Genomic DNA, 23,969 nt, shown 5'->3' with positions numbered 1-23,969 from the left:
GAGCTCTAGCAGAAATATCTTTTTTTTTTCGTTCTTAACCGTAGGTCTCGGGTTCATGCCTGCTGCCTTATTACGGAGCATGTTACCTTCCAAATTTGGGACTTCCAGATGCGAATTCAAATTTAATTGGGTCCCAATTATGCCCGTTAACCGGTTTAACCGGAACCGGACCGGTAACCGGTTAGGGAACCGGCCGGTTTCCGGTTAAAAAACCGGAACCGTTTAACCGGTTCCGGTTTACCGGTTTGAAACCTCAAACCGGAACCGGTCCGGTTAAAATGCTCCAAAACCTTTTTTTTTTTTTTTTTTGTATTATATATATATATATTATAGTATTTATTAGTATATTGTAGGTATATTTACATATGTTATACAAGTTTATAAGTAAAGTTTAAATATTTACGACTAACAAAGGTAAGCAAGTCAGCAATACAGAATATACGTGTATACATATATATATTAAGTTATATGCTTAAGTTAACACTATATACTACATATACCTAAAATATAGTAAGAATATACGTATATATATCAATATACCTAGGTTATATAACTTATATATATAGATATATGTCTAAGTTATATATATATATATATATATATATATATATATATATAGTAAGAATATACGTATATATATATCAATATACCTAGGTTATATACTTATATATATATATATATATATGTTTAAGTTATATATATATATACTTATAATATATATATACTTATATATATATATATATATATACTTTAAGTATACTATATATACTTATAACTTATATATTATAACTTATGTTATTTATAGCTTAATTTTTTTCTAAGTTTATAAATTCGTATATACGTATACATATATATATATATAATATATATAAGAATATATATATATATATATATATATATATATATATATAACTTAATATATATAAATATGTTTAAGTTATATATACTTATATATATATAACTTACTATATATATATATATATATATATATATATATATATATATATATATATATATATATATATAATAAAATAACTAAAATATACTATATACTTATAATATATAGTATATATATATACTAAGAATATACTTATAATATATAGTATATATATAACTTAAACATATATACATATATACATATATATATATATATATATATATGTATATATGTTTAAGTTATATATATATACTATATATTATAAGTATATTCTTAATATATTTTAGTTATTTTTCAAGTATATAACTTTCTAGTTTTTAATTTAAGTATATTCTTAGTATATTTTAGGTATATTCCTAACTTTATAAAAGTAAAAATATGAACACAAGTAAATAGAAGAAAGCTCAATGAGCCATATATTTTATTCATTCTTGGATAACATTTATTTGCAAGTTGTAGTTTTTTTTAACTTGCAAATAATACATGAGCAGTATAGAAATAGTAGAATAATAAAATCACCAATTTTGAACCATTTCGTTAATTTCCCCCACATCATATTCGGTCATGGAAATATCTTCAAAGTCTTCCATTTGGTCCCGGTCCACTAGCTATCAAATCTTCAATTTCTTCCTCTTCGCCTTCCTCCGCTTCTAAGTTTTGGTTGCGTCGTTCCGATCTAATCAATCGCGAAACGACACTAGTACTTGCAAGCTAAAGCCGGATAATGAATGTCTATGGTCTCCAATTTCTTTGTCTTCCTTGGTTAAATGCGCTCTCCGAAGCCACGGTTGATACTTGAACCGTAAGGATATCTCGAGCCATTCTTGAGAGTATCGGATAACTTGCCTTGTACTTCTTCCACCATGCTAAGACGTCCAAGTCATCCAGTTCCTTGATATCCACATTTGGCTGCATCAAATAAAAGTTATATTCATCAAAGTTTGCAGTACAAGAAGAAGTTGGTTGTGAATGTAAAACTTTTAAACCCGACAAGCCCTTTTTGCTACTCTGAGAAGTAGTATGGTGTGGAGCAACGGGTGTAGCACGTTCTTCCACAAAATGTTTCCTCATTAAGCCCACCCCTAACAATATCACTACTACTATCGGCACCACGTCTTAATCTCTTTGACATTATTAAATAGAATTAATTTAAATCACAATCAAATAAATCACAACAAATTAAATTGCTAGAATTAAATTGCGTAAATTAAATTGCGAAAAATAAATTGCTAGAATTAAATTGCGAAAAATAAAGATAGAGTTGGAACGAAGTTACCAAATTGCCGGATTAATTTCCAACAAAGTGAAGGCGGCTAGAATTGCAAATCCACCAAAGTTACTCCGGATTGTTGCAAAATCACCAACTCCACCAACAATATTATAATTACAAAATTAATAATTGAAACTATAATAAGACTTTGTAATATTTATTTGAGAGAAATATAAAGTGACTAATTATTGCAAAGTAACTATAATTGAGAGATTGAGATTTGAGAGAAAGAGAAGAGTGAATTGGTGTGAATTAAAATGAAAATGAAGAAAGGTTTATATAGGGGTGAGGGATGGGTTAAAGTGTTAAAAAAAAAGTTTGGGGGGTTGGGGGGGCCAAAAATTAAGTAAATGACCGTTTGGCAACGACCATTTTTGCAAATGGACCGTTGCCAACGGTCCAATTACTCCCAGCAGTCCCAGCCCAACGGCTCTTTAAATTTTTTTTTTTTTCTAATTTAACCGGTCCGGTTCCGGTTTTACCGGTTTAACCGGTTCCGGTTTCAAAAAAATGGGAACCGGACCGGTAAAGAATTAACGGTTAACCGGTTCTCTGGGATTCGGTTTTTTTAGGTCGGTTCGTTTTAACGGTTCAACCGAACGGATTGTGAGTTTAGTCCCAATGCAGTCTTGGACATCGGGTGAGAAATAAAAAAAAGATATTACTCCCTTCGTTCCAATTTAAGTTATTTAGTTTGGCTGGGCACAAAGTTTAAGGAATAAAAAGAGGCTTTTAAATCTTGTGGTCCTAAATGAAAGATGTAAGCAATGTACTAAAATATATTTTGAATCTTTTTATTTTAAACTTAGCATGTAGGATGTTTGAGTTGTCAACTTACTAAATATAGAAAGAAACACTCTTTTTGGGACAAACCAAAAAGGGAACTAAGACACTTACATGGACTGAGGGACCTTTTTTTTTTTTTTTTTTTTTTTTTTGCATTTTAATAAGAGTCTGTTTGGAAGATCATTTGGTAATTAGATTTGAGTATAATTGAGTGCATTATATAGTTTGGTTTGTTTGTATGGCTAACAAATTCTTACTTGGTTAGTAATTGAACATATTTGAGGGGATGCAATAGCATTCTTCAATTCACGAAGGATGCAAAGAGTTTAAGATAATTATCAACGACTTTTCAAATTCTTTATTTATTTATTTTTAATGTTTATACACATACATTTGTCACACGATAACCTTTATTTACATATTCATTTAGAAAAATAAATTTTTATTTTTAAAAACTAGTCTGTCTTAAAATAAAAGAATATCAAATTATGTAATCACACTTGTATAATCAACTATGACATTAAGAATTATTCTGTGATACCGTTATGACAAACAAGGAAAGTAATTATGTATCCTAAAAATTATACACAATCCTTTCCAAACAAGCCCTAAGAAATTTCCCTGCTGCATGGTTGGGTCCCACGTATATGCAATGAAAACCATATACGTACCAACTTTTCGCATTATTTGATGTAATTTTATTTGCTAAGTTTCGTTCACTAAAAAATGTTTTTAAAAAAAGTACTCCTTCTGTCTCAGTTTATATGGCATTTTTCATTTTTCGAGATTCAAATTGCATAAATTTTGACCAACATTTTAAGATGTATTTTTTCACTAAATTGACATGGGAAAAATTGTAACTTATAGTACTTTTCATGTAGTTTTCAAATATATAAATTTTAATCTTATAATATTGAGTTAATCTAATCCAATTTCATTTCAAAGTTTGGTCAAATTGACACTCGAAAAAAGAAAAGTGTCACATAAATTGGGACAGAGGGAGTACTATAAAACGTCCGTTGGCATAATTTAACTAATTAATGAAATGCGAGTTGACTCTGTCTCTATCAATCACGTAGATTAAAACTAAATCTTTGGTTTTCACCGATAATTTAGTTACAACAAACACGAGTTGGTACTGATGTATAATTCTTTACTCCTTGCAAGTTGCAAAGAGTCATCTAAGATATTGTTAACAATTTGCTCCTCTCCTTCAATTTATATGAGAATTTTGTAATTTAAGACGCTCTATAATGTTTGAAACTCCACGATCACAATTTTCACCTTTTTAGAAAAAGAAACGAAAAAAAGTTCAATTAAATATTCAATTCAAATATGATGTTCATTTGTTTGTAAAATTTATTGTTTAAACATTAGTATTTGGTCAGCCACAACTAATGTTATATTTCTTTTCAACCTAAATGACAATTAACTCAATAGAGATTACATATGTAATCAACACAGCAATTAGGGGTGTACAAAGTAAACCGACAAACCGCACCAACCCGATAACCGAGTCAAGCCGAGAAAAAAATCAACTAGTGGTTTGGTTTGACTTGGTTTGGTGTTAAAAAAAAACCGACCATAATTGGTTTGGTTTGGTTTAACTAAAAAAAGTCAAACCAAACCAACCCGACATTACATGTATTCAATTTTTAAAATATTTTATACATAAAAATATTTATTTGTAAAGTAATTTATAAATATTTCTTAAATTTTTTTTTCGTAATTTTTTATCTATTATCATATTATTCAAGCTTGAACTTAGAATTTTGAATGTCAATAAGTTTTACATCCTATGGATGTTAGTAACTCAAATAAAGTCCAAACCAAAACCAACTCAACACTAATCCTAACAAAAGAAATTCAATTTACCACTACAAATGACAATAATGTTGGATATCTATTCTTTAGTTTTGCATAATTGATTTAGAGAGTAAAAATACATAACTTAAGTTTTTTTCTCTGTCATATAATTAATACTTATTTTAGCATGACTTAGTATTTTTAGATTATGGTCATTTTCTTTTATGGCTTGTTAATTAGCAATATTTATTTTAACCGATTATATTAGCTTTTGTTGAATATTTTTAATACAATGTCATCACTCTTCTCACATTTTGTGTTATTTTCTTAAGAAACACCTTAATTATATAATTGTATCTTACTAGGACTAAAGAAATATTTAAAGTAAAAGTTATAAGTTTTGTATCAAGATTATTCCGAAAAATCCGAGAAAACCGAACAACCCGAGAAAACCCGAGGTTAAAAAACCCGAATTTTATTGGTTTGGTTTGGTGTATAAATTTTAAAACCGACGCAATTGGTTTGGTTTGGTGTTTAAAAAATCCGAACCAACCCGGTCCATGTACACCCCTACCAGCAATGACCAAGGCAGGTAGGTAAGCCTCAAATTCACGACCGCGGGATGAGGTTTGCAATTGCAAGATCAAGTTTATTTGATTATTGTGATTTACCCAAATATTATATCTTTATTTGAAAACTATTAATAGCATACAAACAAATCGATTGAACATCAAATCTTATAGTAACACTAGTAATAGGAAATTTAAGTAACACTAGTAATAGGAAATTTAAGGCAGTTGAGCACCCCTAAGTTAAAAATCCTGATGAGCCCACACTGGCTAGAGGGTTCAGTAGTTGGTCTACCCAAGCCCAAAATCCCGTGGGCTAATTAAGATGGATGTTATAACCCAGGGAGAACCACACCCAAAAGCTAGTTATTAAGGTGGGGGGAGTCTTAAGTCTTTATAAGCCCACACTAACACATACTAGTACCGATGTAACACATATCTGACGGCATAAAGGGGCTGGCTATGATACCAATTGTTGTAACCTAAGGAGAATCACATGCACCCCAAAAGCTAGCTATTAAGGTAGGAGAGTCCAAGACTATATAAGGTCACACCAAGCATGTAACAGTACCGATGTGGGACACAACAATGGATCATTTAAGAGATTATTAATGTGTATATGATGCTATAAATTGAACGTTGTGGGCACACTGTATATCCAATCGCACCATTATTACTGAGTTAGGCTTGAGGATGGAGAATCTGCTTGCAAATATGTTTTCCTCTAAAAAGTATGCACAACTCTAAATGTTTGATACAAAATAATTGCATTATTGATGTTGTAACAACTCGAAATTTTCGTAATATAGAAACAGTGGAAATGTACGAAATTATCTTTACTAGCTAAGTTTTGGAAGTGTCTTGGAATAATAAATTATGGCACTAGGTTGTAATAATGTCAAAAAACAAGGTTGTAAACGTAAGAATTTTGAAAGGAGGTATCACCAAGTGAAACCTAATACATGTGGCTAAGTTTGATTGGGGTATGACTAGTAAAACCTAAGAGATGTGGCTAAGTTTAAAATGGGATATGAGTAGTTAAACTTAAGAGATGTGGCTATGTTTGAAACGGGATATGATTAGTAAAACTGATAAATTATTGTCAAACTACTGGAGAAATAGAGAGAGACCTGGTTCGCGATCTGCTCTCTCTGTATGTTGTACAGTCAGCAGCAACAACTGTAAAGCTGCACTGCCAACTGCACAACTGTACAGCAGTGCTGCGGCCCATGCTTTAAGTCAAACATGGGATGAGTGGTCTCTATCTCACCCACATGTTCCCCAATATATATACAACTTGTTCCAACATACACTACAACACAGTGTATTTATAGCTATGAAATCTAAGCTATGAATTTAAAATTCGTAGCTATTACTTAGTAATAGCAAATTAAATTTTGTAGCTATTTACGAATTAGGAAAACTTCTTAGCCACGAAAATCAAATTGACAAAGCTAATTCCTCATTTTTGCTATAATTGCTAACTATCGTGGCAGTAACTACCTAAATAGCTACAACTTTATTGCTACGACAAACTTTTATAGCTGATCATAAGTTTTTGCCACAGAATAAAGTTACTGTGGCAATAGTAAACTTTTAGCCACAATAAATTATTTGAAACATGATATCGTAGCCAAATAAATATTTTTGCTACAAATTCTAAAACATTGTGGCAATAGTTAAATGATACAGGCACAAATTTTTTGTTATAGTAAAATTTTGTAGCTAATTATAATTTTTTGTCAGGGGTTGAAACTTACTGTAGTAATAGTAATCTTTTAGCCACAATAAATTATTTGTAACAAATTATTGTAGCTAAATAAATGTATTTGCTTCAAGTTATAAAAATATTGTGGCAATAGTTAAATCGTATAGCCACAAAATTTTCGCTATAATAAAATTTCATATAGCTAATCATTATGTTTTGCCACGAGTTAAAACTGACCGTAGTAATAGTAACTTTTCACAACAATAAATTATTTGAGATGAAATATTGTAGCTAAATAAATGCTTATTTTTTGTTCAAGTTATAAAAAAATTACGGCTATAGTTAAATGATATATCTACAAACTTTCTATTATAATAAAACTTCGTAGCTAATTATTAATTTTTACCACAACTTGAAACTTGTCGCAGCAATAGTAATATTTTAGTCACAGAAAAATATTTAAAATAAAACATTTTAGCTTAACAAATATTTTTGCTTCAAGTACTAAAAAGTCATGGTAATGCCTTGCTTAATACCTATAATAATCAATTTGATTTTTGATTTGAAGTCTTCAAAAATATCATCAGCTAAGGTAACATCAGTGTTGAACTGTTGATAATAATAAGTAAAAGCCTTATCTAATTAATATGTGAATAACCAAATATATAGAATTGAAATAACTATAATATTCTATCAATTGCGTTGTATAACATATTGTATTTGTTTAATTTAGACAATAAAAAGTGTTATATCGTCTTAAATAATTTATTTTTTATCATAAATAAAATTATATACTGAGTCGAAAACTAAAAACTTAATATGGTTTGTATGCAGTTTGGGATCTTGTCTCTTTTTTTACTACATCTGGCATTATAATACCTAAATTATCAAGAATTATATTTTAAAATTTCAATAATATATATAATTGATATAGAAGTTCATAACAATACTAACTATATATCATAATTCTTATTAAACAAAGAATTACTTGTAATTTTCATATACAGTTTTAATTAATATCTAATAAAATTTATTAAATTATGAATTTTCTTTTGGTACCTAAATTTCTTGTATTAATCACCAAATTATTAATATTTAAATATACCAAATTTAAATAACTATGGTCTTGTATTTATTTATTGATCACTATTATATTCAATTTAAATAAATAAATGTTATCAATTTAATGGTTTAATGCTATTTTAATAACTTGATAGTTATCCGGAATCTAATTAAGCACTAAAAATTAAAAAAATAATATAATTAACATAGGAACACATAACAAATTAACAAGATTATTTAAGACGAAAATAGTTTAAAGCAAAATATACTTTAGTTATGAAATCTATTGTTGATTTGGCACTAACATTTAAAATGAAAACTCGTTGTTAATAATATTATTTTAATAATTATTTATAGGAAATATTTTTCTAATTATGTAACATTTAAGAATAATGTTTTTCTTATATCTAGTTACACTAACAATTAAAAATTTAATATGGTTGATATTTAAGTCCATTAACAAAAAGTGGTTATATAATAATCCTTGTTAAATAAGTATAATCTATAATTTTTAATTATAATTAAAATAGCAATTGATTTATATCCAATTAATAATATAAGTAACTAATTACATAGAATTTAAACAACTATATTAATAATGAAAAGTCCTTTACTAATTTAATCTGGAAAAAAATGGAGTTTATTAATTATGATAAAATTCATTGTCCATAAACTAACAATTGAGAGCTTAACATGGTTTGTACAAGATCAGGTCTTACCTCTCTTGTGACTATTGAATTATATTTGTAACACTTTAGTAATTCCGATATTATTATATAAAATTAAGCATATGGTTGATAAACAAATAATTGTACATCAATACTAACTATTATAATTAATAAAGTATTACTTGTAAGTTTCAATATAACAAATATGTGTGTACGCGCTACATTGATCACTAATTGTATTAAATTCAATAATTGCATATACATTATTGATTTTATGATCTTATTGCAATATAAATAACTTAATGATTATCATAAATCTAATTGAACATTAAACATTCATAATCAGATGTAATTAAAATAAGAGAATATAAGTTATATATGACTGAATTAACAATATCATAATTCAATACAAAAAAAGTGTTACATGTGAGAACTATCTACTAAATCAAAAAAACTAAAAGTTTAATTTGATCCATATACAGTAGGGGGTCTTGTCTCTTTCGTGACTATATTTGGACATTTTTATAACACCCAAATTCACAAGAATTTTAAAATTTCAATAAAAATATGATTGATAAGAGTGCATAACAATACTAACTTAGCTAACAATAACGCGCATTAAACGAAGAATTACTTGGAATTTTCAAATACAATTCAAATAAATATTTAATACTAATATTTTGTTAATTTTAATGTTTAACTATATTAGATTTAAATAATTATGTTCTTGTATTTATTTATTGATCGCTAACTATATTAAGTTAAATAAGCATACACATTATTGACTTTATGATCTTATTGCAGTATTAATAATTTAATAATTATCATAAATCTAATTGAACATTAAAATTAACAATTTGATGTAATTATAATAGAAGCATATGACTTATATCATAATTCAATACAAAAAAGTGTTACATGTGAGTTTTAATTATAGCTTAAATAAAATATATTGTCAATAAATTTAGCAGATTTGATCTTTATTGTTGATTATCTTCAGCATTTATTGATACTATTTTATACATTAAGCGACATGATACTTGACAAATATATTTCAGAATATATTTTTTCCTATAAATAATTAATTTGTGGTGTCCTATTTAATTTAGTTATATATTTATGATTCTTTTTATTTTTTAATAGGTAATAGTACTTAATTGTCATTTTTGTTACTTATATTTATTTACATTATAGTGTTTGCATATAATAAAGAAGTAAAAAAAGAATAGAAGTTATACAATACAAAACGAGTAATGAACGGAAATTGACTAGTCAAAAAAGCCAAATCCTAGTCCGAATGCCTCCAATCGCCACACCCCTCCACATTTCCTTTTTCCTTTGTCAATTCCACCGAACACAAATCTTTATTACTCCATATCAAAAGATTATAAGGGGTTCTTTGGTGTTATGCCGTGGAGATGGCTAATTGATTTTTTTAATTACACAATGGAAGGGCAATAATGTTGTATATAATTTAAGTGATAGTTCCTCTTGTATTAGATCTACATCAACAAGATCTTCATAGCTGGTCTGTTATAAATTTTGGACATATTTTTTTCTATTTGAATCTCATTCTTTTTCTTGCCGATCTCACTCTTTGTCACTATATTTTTTGGTTACTTTTTTTCATTCCTCTTGATTGTTTTTAATGTACACACCTCAACTTTCATTTGTAACTTATGTTGGACTCAGTAGAAGCATTTTTATTCTTCTTCTTAGTTAAAGAGAAAAAGTTTGAATCTCTATGTTCATTTGTTAGATTGGTATATTAATAATATTTTATTCATTTTTTGATTAAAGCTTCTGATATGTGATTCAGGAGATGCTTTTGATGGAATTAATCTTGCTCTTTTTTTAAGATAGGTGGTTATTGATTTTCCTACTTAATGTTTGCAGTTTATTGAGTTGAATGAACTCTCTTGCTATTTCTTAGGAATGTTGTTGCTCATGTTAATATTTTTATGTTTCACTTTATCCATCTATAAATCAATCATGAAACAATAATGTAGAAATATGCTTGTTTCTTAATTGAGGTTTTGTTAGAAGAAACTCTTAGTGTAAAAGAATGAAACGTACATGAAATAATTGGAGGTTTGATATCCCTTTTAAGATTACTTAGAGTTTATTTGTGAAGATATGTAAAGATTTTTCATGAGAATTCAATCGATATATTTCTCATAATATATGATCAACTGTTAGATATATTTTTATAGTCATTCGTTATATTTTTGATGTTTTTACTTTATCAAAATAAACAGGCAAATTTATGAAATTACTAGAGCAGCAATGAAAAACTAGGGCGGATATGGATCAAATTAAGATGCAATTAGAGGTTGTGTAGGAAGAGAGAAATCAGAAGATCGTGCAGGTTCGAGTATCAACCAACATAATGCTATTGTAATCGGCGTCGTAGATGAATTATGTATTGTGAATGCTTGAAAATTTAGATATGTAACAATGTGTAACTTGAGACCTATTTGGAATCCAAAATTTTGTTTCATATAGAAGAATATTCTGATTAAAATGCTTTGTGGCATACTCTTCAATTCAAAGCGATGAAATTATAGAATTCGTAGCTAATTGTATATTTAATTGCCAAAAACAAGGTTATGCATTTCACTTCTTGTAGCGAATGAAGAAAACTTTTAGCTATAATTTATATATTTTACAGCTAAAAGAATCCATTGTTAGTTATGTACAAAAATATTTGAAGCAAATAATTTAATTCATAGGTATAGATTTTTAAACTCGTAGCTAAATGTAATTTTGCTGCCACGAGATTGAACTATAAAAATAGCCACCAAATTTGTATTTTTGAGGCAAATAAATTAAACTTTTCGCTACCAAAGAACACGTTGTAGCTACAATATAAAGATTGCTACAAGTCTTATTTGTCGTGGCAAACGAATAAAATTATTTGCTATAAATATATTTTTCGTGGAAAGAACATTTATCTTCACAACTACAACACAAAATAATTCATAGCAATAAGTATTAGTCCCTAGCCACAGATCCTGTAAAGTAAGTAGCTAACTTTTAGCTACGCTACATATTGCTACAGATGCTACAGAAAGAAATAGGCAAAAGCGGTTGGGACCCCCCTGAACTTGTAACTTTTTGTATAGTGCATACCTAAACTATGCGGAGGTTTAAAAACCTCCTTGAACTTGCAACTTCACACGTCGCGTCCCCTTGAAGTGTCCACACCCCTTAGCCCTGTATACATGCGCTGTACACGGTGTAAAAAATGCTGATGTGGCTATCCACGTAGATGTCCACATAGATAATTACAACCCGACCCAAGTTACCCATTTAACTTTAAACATAGGTATATAAACCCAAATCTACTCTTTACTCTTTATCCATCAAAATTTAACTCTAACCGATCGTTTCTCTCCCACATATGTTCTCTCCCTAAAATCTAAGATAAGGGTTTACTTCTAAGCGAGCAATTTCTAGGTGATTCCGGTCTCTTTTAGGTTATTTTGTGATCTTCTCGGTGATTACGATCGATTCTTTTTTGTTGCTTCGATTTTCAACATTTTATTTGAAATTCTTACAAGGTAAGTGATTATCAACTGTTAAAATGTGCTTTTTGTTTGTTTTCATCATGTTTTAGCTTGTTTCTTTGTAGGATTTTTGTTTATTATTCCGATTAGGGTTCAGTCGTGGGTTTCGTCTAGTGCTCTGATTAGGGTTTTGATTTGTGGTAAGACTATGAAGATAATGAGTTTGTGTTCTTATATATTGATTGTATTGTGTTGAAATTTACAATTTTGTGCATATATGGCTGTTAGGGTGTCTCGTAATTTCTGCAAAAAATTAGGGCATTTCAGTAAAACCCTTTTTCTATTGCCTTAATTATTAGATTATGTTTAGTATTGTTAAAAATTGGCGTTTTTTTGTAAATAGTTTATGCATAGTTGTATGTTTGTGTCTAATTTTCAAATAAATCTAGTTGTTTATTTGTATGTTTACGTCTTAATTTTTTGGTTATTATTGATTTTTGAAAGGTTGACACATGGCTTTTGAGTATCTTAACTTAAGGTTCAAACTTGGGGATATGTTGGTTAGTGAGGTAAGGCCAATTTACATTGGGGGTAAAACTGAACATGTGTTCAATGTTGATGAAGATCACATGTCTATTCTTGTAATGCATTATTGTAAGTCATTTGGGGTAATTAAGTTGGGAAAACATATGCAGTTCCATCTCAAAGGGGTGATTTGGTTGAATTGAAAAAAGACAGGGACATTTATGACATTGCACTCTTCTTTCATAATGGGGACACAATAGACATTTATGTGTGTGATGATTCGGTTATGGGAGATATGGGTCCCTTTGAAGGGCAAACTAGTCAAGTTACACGTGTAGGTGGAAATTTAAGTCAAGTAGGTGAGTCTTTTAATGCACTTGTGGTTGGTAATAGGGAATCTGATTCCCTTTTTGTTCCCTGTAGTGGTTCTCAAGATCTAGGGTTAAATCTTTCTTCTTCTACTATTCCAAGTATTAGAAGGGTTGCTAATAAAGGGGTTGACGATGGTTATACTTCAATAGATTGGATAGATTTTGAAGAAGAAGAAGAAGTTGCACCAACTATCCAAGAAGAAGATGCACTAACTAACTTTTCAAGAAGAAGATGCACCAGCTGAAGAAGAACATAATGTAAAAAATGATGATGATTCTAAGTCTGACCAGTCTATTGATTATGGGTCAAATGTGCATGAGGAGTTGAGGATTGTGAAGCAAGATCTGAGGAAGTTTAACAGAGAAAATAGGAGGAACAAGAAAAAGGAAAAACCAAAAGGTTTTCTAAGTGAAGTTGGACTGGATGAAGGATAGATGATACTAATAAATGTAAGAAAAAATTTATGTAAGAAAAAATTTAACGGCAAACTAGTAGGAGATTAGCCAATTATGATAGTTCTAATTGTGAAAGTTTTCAGTCTGATGATGAATTATGTCCTGTTTCTGATGATGAACTTGAAGGAGGGGAGTTAAGGAGAAGAAAAAAGAGTAATAGAGTGATCTATGATCCAAATTGTAAGGTTGTATTTGGCAGTGTGGTTTGGTTTTTGAAAGTGTTAAAGAACTTAGAGAAGCAATAACAAAATATGCTATAAAGAAGGGGGTTGAGTTAGATAAGTTTGTGAATGAATCTATTAGAGTAAGGGTGGGGTGTAAAAGTGGTTGTCTATGGTTATTGTATGCTAGCAAAGAAGGGAGGAGTGAGAATTTCACTATCAAGACATATAACCCAAGGCACAAATGCACCAAAACCAACACAAATTCCTCTGTACTTCTAAATTTTTATCCAAGTATTTAAAAGATAGGATTGTGTCACAACCCACTATCAAAGGGTGGAAAAATTCAAGATCGGGTTAGAAAAGAGCTAGGTGTCTATGTTGGTAAGGCAGTATGTTTAAAGACAACCAAAATGGTGTTGCAGGAGTTAATGGGGACCATGTGGCTGAATTTAATAGAATCTTAGACTACAGGGATTTATTGCTTCAAACAAATCCTAGCAGCACTTGTCTTGTTAAGCTGACATATACAGAAAATGGCATGAAGCAATTTATTTCTTTCTATATATGCTTTGATGCTATGAAAAGAGATTCAGAGATGTGATAAGTTGGTATTTTACCAACTTATCTCTTCTTTAATCTTATATTTTTGCTGTGTTTGATTGAGAAAATAGTGCATTTAATATAGTTTACATTCATTTTACAGGTTTTATGTGATTTAGAAGTGATCGGAAGAAACCAAGTGAAAATAAAGTCAAAAAGAAGCCAAATTGAGGAAATGGCAAAAACTGGACAGTTTTGCAAAATGCTAAAAATTATGGGTTGTTTTGGTCATTTCTTGATTTGAGAAGGGGGAAATATAAAAGGAATACTTTGGGGAAAACATTTTCATCTTTGGCCATTTTCACAAGACATTTGGAGGCTAGGGTTTTTGCACCACACTTTGGGGTTGAAGATTTAAAGATTGGGTTGAGAACTTGCTTAAACTTTTCTCCATTTCTTTGATTCCTTGCTTTGTAATGAATATCTAAGTGTGTAGTACTCCATTCCATTACTTAAATCTTGTTTATGAAAATATTCTATGATTGATTAAAGTTGGGATGAAACTCTTGTTTTGATTATGTATCGAATGATCTTTATTGCTAATGAAGTGAGTTAATGTTGTTTTAATTAATCTTGTTCTTAATGCTTCTTAAGGCATTAGCTAACCCTAAGACCCGCCCATTTACTTCGATTTGAGCTCGTGAGAGGAAGATTGAAGTTGGGAAAGATTAATTAACAAGAACTTGGGGCTTTAAAATCCATCTAGTTACTTGAGCTAGAGATAAGAAAGTTACTTGAGATTGTATTAATTGTGCTTAATATCACACTCTAAGGCTTGAGAAAGTTAGAATGAAATTCATTGATTTGGTCGAGAGACTTTTGATGAGATTTTAGAGATCATTATCGAATTAGCATAAACTCACTCATAGTTGTAAAATCGTGAAATACATTGAATCATTACTTGAGAGTAATTTTCCTTGTATCCCTGGTTGTGGCCATTGACTATTTTACTTGTTTTCTAGGTTAGTTTTGTCTATCTTAGTTTTTAAATAAAAAATCAAATATTAAAAAAGTGTTTAGCTTAGCTTAGTTGGTGATAATTCCTTACTTATTTAAATTGCCTTTATATTATTCCCTGTGGATTCTACCCCGACGACTCATAGTTAGGTAAATTATATTGCAACGACCGTGTATACTTTCTCTTTCAGGAGTGAATCTGGACGTTATCAATTTTGGCGCCGTTCTTAGGGGAACAATTTGGCATATTTGGGTTAGTTTGGGATTTAAGCCTGCTTGTTTTGATCCAAACTAGTGAATATGTGTTTGTGATTTTTTGCGTTTCTTTCTATTGGTTTTTATTTTTTTATTTTATTTTTTGCTTGTATCGCTATGGCAATGAAAATGAATTTCATGGATGCAACCCATATTTTGATTACCCATGTTCATATTGTGGAGGATCCCACTTTTGGCAAGATTGTGAAAATGCTTCTGGGAGAGAGATGTGTGCCCCGTCTCAATCTTATGATGAGAGTATTTGTAATATATATGGTGGTCAAGATGGACATTGGAGTGATTATCCCAATTATTTTGCTCCCCCTCCCCCAGGTTATTCTAACGAAAATGCTAGTTGTGCTTTTGAGTTTGATAGGAACAATGGCATGGCAAGTGAAGGGCAAAGTGCTGGGTATGAAGGCATCATGCAATACTCCAAACATACTTAGATCGGGAAGCTAAAATGGAGGAAGAGCAAAAAATCGTCCAACAACCCATTTTAGAAAATGGAGAAGCTATGAAAAGAATGAAGAAGGGGTCAAAATTGATTTTCAAGAGCTAAGGTGGATTGCCAACCAACCGACCTAAAAATAGTGAATGATACTGAATTTGAACAAATGATACTAGATTTGCATCAAAAAGTTCATAAAATAGTTTTTGAAAGCTCTAGTTCATTTTTGAGTGAGGATGTCAAAGATGAGGCAAATTTGCACTTTGGGAGCTTGGTTTCTCATTCTCAGCATTTTTCAACATTAGAATTGTATGGTGACATGCAAATTGAACCACATGAATACATGTGGGATTGTGAAGAGGAAAAAAAGGGCCTTACATCTTGGAATTTGAAAGTTCAAGAAGATAAAATGGCATCCTTCACTTAAAAGCCAAAAAGTGCAAGATGCGACACCCGAAAGTTGGCCTTCTTGATGTTCTACTACCGCCCCACAAGCATCATGGAAATTTTGATTTAAAGGTAGGCTGAAAATTCATATTCTCCAAGTGGAGGGAAAAGTGGTAAGGTTGACATACGTTATGCCATAACGTTAAATGCGGCGCTCTATGGAAGGCAACCCATATTTTCTTAATCTTTAGTTTAATTTTGCAATTTTAATTATAAGATAAGTTTCTTCTATTATGTGTAGTAATTCTAATTTCGTAAGTTTTGGATTCTTTTAAAAGGGTAGAGGAGTTGGGAAATTGCATAACAAAGGAACGCTGTGGATGTGCAAACCACTGACAGTGCAAAAAGTGTAGAAAATTTGGTCATTGGCATTGCAATATAGGCACTTGGGGCTTAAAACTCCCAAACTTGGGTTCCTTTGCTTAAAACACCAACAGCCAACCAGTGTTATTTTCTCTGCTTTCACAAACACGCCCAACTCCTGTCATTCACATCACTGCACGTCCACTATTGCTGCCGCCGACCACAAGCGCTAGGTAAGTTTCTCGCCTCTTCCTCTTCTCTTCTCTAGATTTTCGTTTTCTCTCTCCCCTCAATTTCTTTTATTTGGCAGTTTGTAATTTTTGCTCTTTCTTTTCTTTCCATGGGTGGTTTGATGTGGAGCTAGAGTATAATTGTGAATTTCTGATCTTGTTGGCTGAATTGAGATATAATTGTGATTGAACTATAATTCCCACAATTTGTTGGAGGGTGATTCAATTACCCAAAGCTTATCAAGAGCTAAGCCAAAACTATGCACGCAAACTATTCGATGAATTGCCTGAGAGGGAAATTAGTTCGCTGGTGAAGTCTAACTAACTGAGCGACATGAGGAGCTCATAGAAGTAAGTTTTGGTATGTGTCTTTAGTCCAAGAGGGAGTTTTGAGTTGTGTTTAAGTGTTTGAATTTGAGAAAATATTTGGTAGCTTGAATCCGTGCAAGAGCTTTTTTGTGTGGGTATCTTTCATTGTGGAGATGTTTCTGCTGCATTTTCTGCAGTTTAAACTCAATTGTGGTGGAAGAAAATGAGCTTTCTTGTGTGAATAGGATATTGTAAAGATGTGCCCATAAGGTGTCTGCTCAATTATTGCTATGAATTCTGTTGTTTATGGATGCTTCCTTACTGTAACCTTGAATCAATGTGTTGATGAGCTATTTGTTTACACACCATGAAAGAAGGAAGGATCTGAGCTCTTGTGTGTATGAATATGCACAAAGATTTTCTTTTCTGATGGACAGTGCACATGACCCATGAGTGAATTGTCTTACAAAATGCCTATATCTGTGTGATTATGAGAAGGATATTCTAAAAGGGTGAGGAGTTGCTAATGGATAAAAATAGGTGTCCTCACTTTCATTTCTAAATGCATGTGAGAAATTATGTATTTTGTTTAGTGGTGCAGGCAGTAAATTCTTTTATAGGAATTCTTAGTGTCTTAAGATGATAACAAGGTTGGTGAATGAGCTTCGACTCAAGTGTTGTGCTGAAAACTAGTTGAAGACAAACCATAGGAAGCTTTCTAATCTAGATAAAGAAATGAAGATGTTGTGACTGTCCCGTATCATACTTTAGGGAACCCTTTATCCTTTACTCTTCTTTTCAGTTACATTTGCATTAGGGACAACACAAATTTTTATGTTGGGGGGTGAGACTTATTTTGATAGATATTTTGGTGTTGGGATGTGATTTTTTTTGGTCCCGTAGACAATCTTTGATTTGGTTGATACCAACACATTTAAATCTTGGCATATGTATTCTTGATTTTTGAAAAAAGAAAAATGATGCAAGTAAGAATTCTTGTTGCGACTTTTAGATTCAATTTTTGGCTCTTTCTTCGCTAATGAGTCTATTTAGATTAAAAGTGACTTTTTGTGTTCATTTGTTTCAATTGGATTTTGGATACTTATTCTACTTGGATTTTCACGTGCCATGTGTGGTGAGGTTATTGTGAGTTCTTTTGGATTATTTGTGGTCTAGAACTTGCCCAGAATGAGTTTCAAGTGAAATCCTAGACTACACTTGGTTTGAAAAATGATGTTAGGCCTTCCTTGGACTGTATTTGTTCCTTAAATTTCCTTCCTCATATTTTCCTTAGTCAACCTCTTTTGAGCCTTTAACCTTTTCTTTGGCAATCATATTACAAGCTTTAACCTTTTGTTCTTTATTAACCGATCTTTGGCATCCTACCTACCTAAGTGTTTTGAAAGTGCAAGCATCGACTAAAAGCCTAAGTTTGGAGGTGATGGTTGGAAAAAGTTGTGATATGTGAGTTACTTTAAAGGTGAAAAGGTGGAAAAAAAAAGTAGTAGAATAGAAAGAAAAAAAATTGTAAACTTCCTTGTTATTTTTAAAAGGAAAGGAAAAAAAAGCAAGAATAAAGTTGTGAATAAAGGGAAGACTAGTTAGTGAAATGAAAAATGAAGAAAAGGGGTGGAAAATTTTGAAAAGATGTGTTCTTTGATTGTTGCAAATTGTAGTGCTTAGGGAAGTTTTGAGTCACTCTTACCCAAATTGTGCCCTACCTTAACCAAAAGCCTACATTACAACCCTTTAAGTCCTAATTGATTTTGAACCAAATGTGTCTACATTAATTGAGAAATACATGAAGGGCAAGCCTATAGTACTACGTGTGTGCATTTGAACGTCTTTGAGTGAGAGAGAGTTAATTCTTCCCATTTGTGTTTTAAATTGCTTTTGTTAGTTGGGATTCTCTTGTGATTGTGACGGCACATGAGAATTTGAGTTGTGAATTTGTTTCATTTTCCAATTGAGGAATGAACAAAAGAAGTTGTTTTGTGATAATGAGGCAAATTTTGAAGCTTTAGTTTCATGACTTGATTGCTATTTTGATTAACACTTGAAATGAAAATGAAGTTTTTGAGAAGAAGTTGGTGATTCATATGTTTTGGATTGATTATTAGTACCAATCAAAGTCATGTGTTTGTGCTTAAAGTAGACTTTTTGACTTGGTATGATGTTGTCGCACTATTGTGTCGATTCCTTAGAAGGAGATTATATGTTTTGAGTTGCCTGAGGAAAAGAAATAGTTTAAGTTTGGGGATTTGATAAGTTGGTGTTTTCTCTTCTTTAATCTTATATTTTTGTTATGTTTGTTTGGGAAAATAGTGCATTTAATAGCGTTTACATTCATTTTACGGTGTTTAATGTGATTTAAAAGTGATCGAAAAAAGTGAAAACAAAGTAAAAAAAGAAGCCAAATTGAAGAAATGGCAAAAACTAGACAATTTTGCAAAATGCTGAAAATTATGGGTTGTTTTGGTCATTTCTTGATTTGAGGAGGTACAAAAGGAAGACTTGAGGAAAACATTTTCATCTTTGGCCATTTTTAGAGGCTAGGATTTTTGCACCACACTTTGGGGTTGAAGATTTGAAGATTGGGTTGAGAGCTTTCTTAAACTTTTCTCCATTTCTTTGATTTCTTGCTTTGTAATGAATATCTAAGTGTGTAATACTCCATTCCATTAGTTGAATCTTGTTTATGGAAATATTCTATGATTAAAGCTTAGATGAAACTCTTGTTTTGCTTATGTATTGATTGATTTTTATTGCTAAGGGAGTGAGTTAATGTTGTTTTAATTAATCTTGTTCTTTAATGCTTCTTAAGGGATTAGCTAACCCTAAGACCCGGCCATTTACTTCAATTTGAGCTCGAGAGATGAAGATTGAAGTTGGGAAAGATTAATTAACAAGAATTTAGGGCTTTAAAACCCATCTAATGACTTGAGCTAGAGATAAGAAAGTTACTTGAGATTATATTGATTGTGCTTAATATCACATTCTAAGGCTTGAGAAAGCTTAGAGTGAAATTCATTGATTTGGTCGAGAGACTTTTGATGAGATTTTAGAGATTATTATCTGATTAACATAAACTCACTCATAGTTGTAAAATCGTGAAATACATTGGATCATTACTTGAGAGTAATTTCCCTTGTATCCATGCTTGTGGCCATTGATCATTTTACTTGTTTTCTAGGTTAGTTTTGTCTTTGTTAGTTTTTAAATCAAATATTGAAAAGTGTTTGGCTTAGCTTAGTTGGTGATAATTCCTTACTTGTTTAAATTGCCTTCATATTGTTTCACGTGGATTTGACCCAACTCATACTTGAGTAAATTATATTGCGATGACCGTGTACACTTTCTCTTTGAGGAGTGGATTTGGATGTTATGAAGATGGGTGTAGGAAGTGCATAGGGCTGGATAGGTGCTTTTTGAAAGGGATTTAAAGCTCCATTGCTGGTAGCTGTTGCTAAGCATGGAAACAATCAAATGTTTCTAATAGCATGGGCAGTAGTTGGTGTTGAGAACAGGATACTTGGAGATGGTTCATGATGATTTTGAGAGAGGATCTGAACTTAAAAGAAGGTTCCCAACTCACTATTCTCAGTGATATGCAAAAACTAACTCAAAACAATCAAATATTTCTTTCTTGTTTTTATTTTAAACTAACTCTAATAGCATTATTATGCTATGTTTTGAACCTGCAGGGACTTGTATGCTTGTCACACCCCAACCTGGGGCTATGGCCGGCACTCGGTACCCGAAGGGCCGAGCGGACTAACTGTGATATCTGAACTCTGTAACATGAATCATAGGTCGATAAGGTCGCTGAGTAACAATTGTAAGAAGTATATCATGACAACCTGTGAGCAAAAAAGGCCCAACAATACACATATGCATAACTAGGGCCGACCAGACCACAACTAAGAAAGACAACTAGTCAAAAGGCCGGCAAGACCAAACACCACACCTGTACACGGCGATGATGCGTAAGCCTCTAAGAGCACTAATATACATCAACTAGTCGGGATAGTGGCCCCGACATACCCATAGCCATACTCATAATACATATATATGCGTACGCATCCTATTTGACGACTCGACCGACAACTCACGGAGAATAGAGTGCGAGCATCCCTGCTGAACTCTGGTATCCTACTGAGAAAGGTACATCAATCCGTCTACCGTACATGTGGGCATGATCACAGTGCACAAAATGCGTCAGTACAAAATATGTACCGAGTATGTAAGGCGGTAAGTGTAAACATAACATAAGCATAAGAGATACGGATAATCATGGGAAGAGATCTAGAGACAACATAAAACTCTAAACGAGGCCACTGAGGGTGACCATAACCATGACATAAATGTAAATGCATGCTCGTAAAATCATTCCTGTTGTGAGGCATATATCATATCATATAACAATAATAAATCCCTCGTAGGGTGAGCTCATCATCATAACATCATCTCATCGATCGGTAAGCAATGCACGCCTACGTGCCCTGCCGTCGCCTACAACATGGCTCGGTAAAGAAAGAAACATGTCTAGGTGCACATATAAGTGCCTACTCGGCTAACTATAGCGCGGCTCGGTAATAAAAATAAATACATATATATAAGTGCAATGCAAGACTGACCTTATAAGAGATATCATAAGATGAGTCAGAGTGACCTATCATCGTTACCCTCCGACTATCATTATTGTTGCTATATTCTTAACCTTTCAGTTCAAGAGACAACAACATGGAGAACATGTAAGATACTTGGTATGAGTTACACATGAAGTAGATTTCAACTCATTCGGATGGTATATGGTCAATCCACGTTTAGCAGAAACATTCCAATTCGGTGGCCAAAAGAGATATGGAAGCATGAAAGGCGTTTGATGCAATCATATATGAAATAAAGATTAGTCAATCACAAGGAAGCGTATGCATCTCATATTTAGTGGAAACTTATATCAATGGAAGGTCCGTCATCTTTAAGTGATGGACAAGAAAAGATAAGGATGCGGGAATACGCTTTAATACAAAAGCTATTTCGGAGAAGAGGTGTTTTAACCATTTCGGGGGATATGTCGACTCAAGTTTTACGAAAACGTTTCAATCAATAACCAAAGAAACATGGAAATATGGACGGCACTTTAATATAAGTCATGTATGAAGTAGAGAACAACTCAAGTAAAAGAATATGATCGACTTATGTTTTCACGGAATGAATGTATCAATGAAACATTTGTCGAGTTCTAGTCATGCCACAAAAGAGAAGAGAAAGCCCTACATACCTCGTCCACGGAGTTATATATGTTTCTAGAGTCCTCGAACGCCTTACGAACAATTTCCTACATAATACAGACTACTCAATATCAAAACCAATGTCATAGCTTATAGAAATCTTCCTTTAGACATTTAATCGAGCAACTCATGGGCGTGAATTTGTAGGCCCTTTTGTAGCGTAATTTTCCTGTAAAACGCTACCAAATTCTACTTTTCTAATTCTTCTCTTCAATAGGATCCCATCCATATAACCACAACTCCAAAAAACACAACAAAACCATATAAAACAGCCCAACAAATAAGTTAAGTTCAAGAAAGTTTCATAAGAATATAGAAGAGCATGTTCGATGGGGTTTTTCACCAATTTATATGATCAATTACTTGTAGAAGTTCAAAGAGATCAAAAGGAAGTTAAAATATACCTTAGATCATGAAAATCACTTCAAACCCCAAGTTACTTCAAAACAAGGTTTCCCTCCGAAAGGTGAAATAGTGAAGAAATCACAATTTCGAAGTTGCCATGTTGTTCTTCATGTTAAAGTTGATAGATTTGCTCTTGGTTTGGATTGAGATTGAGAGGATTAATTGGAGAAGGTTTGAGGTTTTTACAGGTCTTGAAGATGATAAAATGAAGGGAAAAATCGTGAAAGGCCTTATATATATACAAGGCAAAAGTGCAGCCCCCGACTATACTTCATTGTTCTCGAGGCAGTTTGCACCCTTGGACGGAAATACAAATATCTCTCTACTCCGATGTCGTATCAATGAACGGTAAAATTCTATGGAAACTAGACTCATAGACCTTTTATTTGATAGGAGATTGAGAGACAAGCTCTTCGACATCCAACCCAAATTTCAGTGAAATTTACAAACTTAACTTGCGACGCCCTTTGTTGACTTTCGTATTACAACTTGTTTGACTTTCAAACTTAACAAGAGACTATTATACAATTCAAATACTTCATATCATTACTTGTTTAGCATGTGAAGCACTCCAAATCTCATCGTAAAGTACAAGTTGTTATATTCCCAACTTGCCAACTTTTGACGAAACTCATGCTTCTTTGATTCATTCACCCTCCAAATCTTCCGCCACTTACTAATATTATTTATAGACTCTTATAACTATTTATATTAATAAGCTCAATCCCTTTTAACCTCAAAATAATTTCTTTTGAACTTGCATCAACTAACTGATGATGCGACTTTAACATGTGAAAATCTGAGATGTAACACTGCTGCTAAAGAAATATTACCTGAATGTAAGCACAGGATGTGTGCTAGACATATATTAGAAAATTGGTCACAAG

The 23,969-nt window shown here is 31.7% G+C and overlaps 1 long non-coding RNA gene across 1 annotated transcript; it reads right to left on the bottom strand.

Moving 5' to 3' along the window:
- Positions 1-16,862: 16,862 nt before the first annotated feature.
- Positions 16,863-17,737, bottom strand: LOC132067000 (uncharacterized). Its single transcript, XR_009416983.1, has 3 exons — positions 17,409-17,737; positions 17,069-17,345; positions 16,863-17,019 (listed from the first exon to the last, which is right to left on the bottom strand). It is a non-coding gene; the product is annotated as an uncharacterized LOC132067000 (long non-coding RNA).
- Between the last annotated feature and the right edge of the window lie 6,232 nt (positions 17,738-23,969).

The sequence above is a fragment of the Lycium ferocissimum genome, chromosome 8 (genome assembly GCF_029784015.1).
Source record: "Lycium ferocissimum isolate CSIRO_LF1 chromosome 8, AGI_CSIRO_Lferr_CH_V1, whole genome shotgun sequence".
Taxonomy (NCBI): Eukaryota; Viridiplantae; Streptophyta; class Magnoliopsida; order Solanales; family Solanaceae; genus Lycium; species Lycium ferocissimum.
The sequence above is the reverse complement of the archived record's forward strand: the minus strand, read 5'-3'. Positions and strand labels throughout refer to the sequence as shown.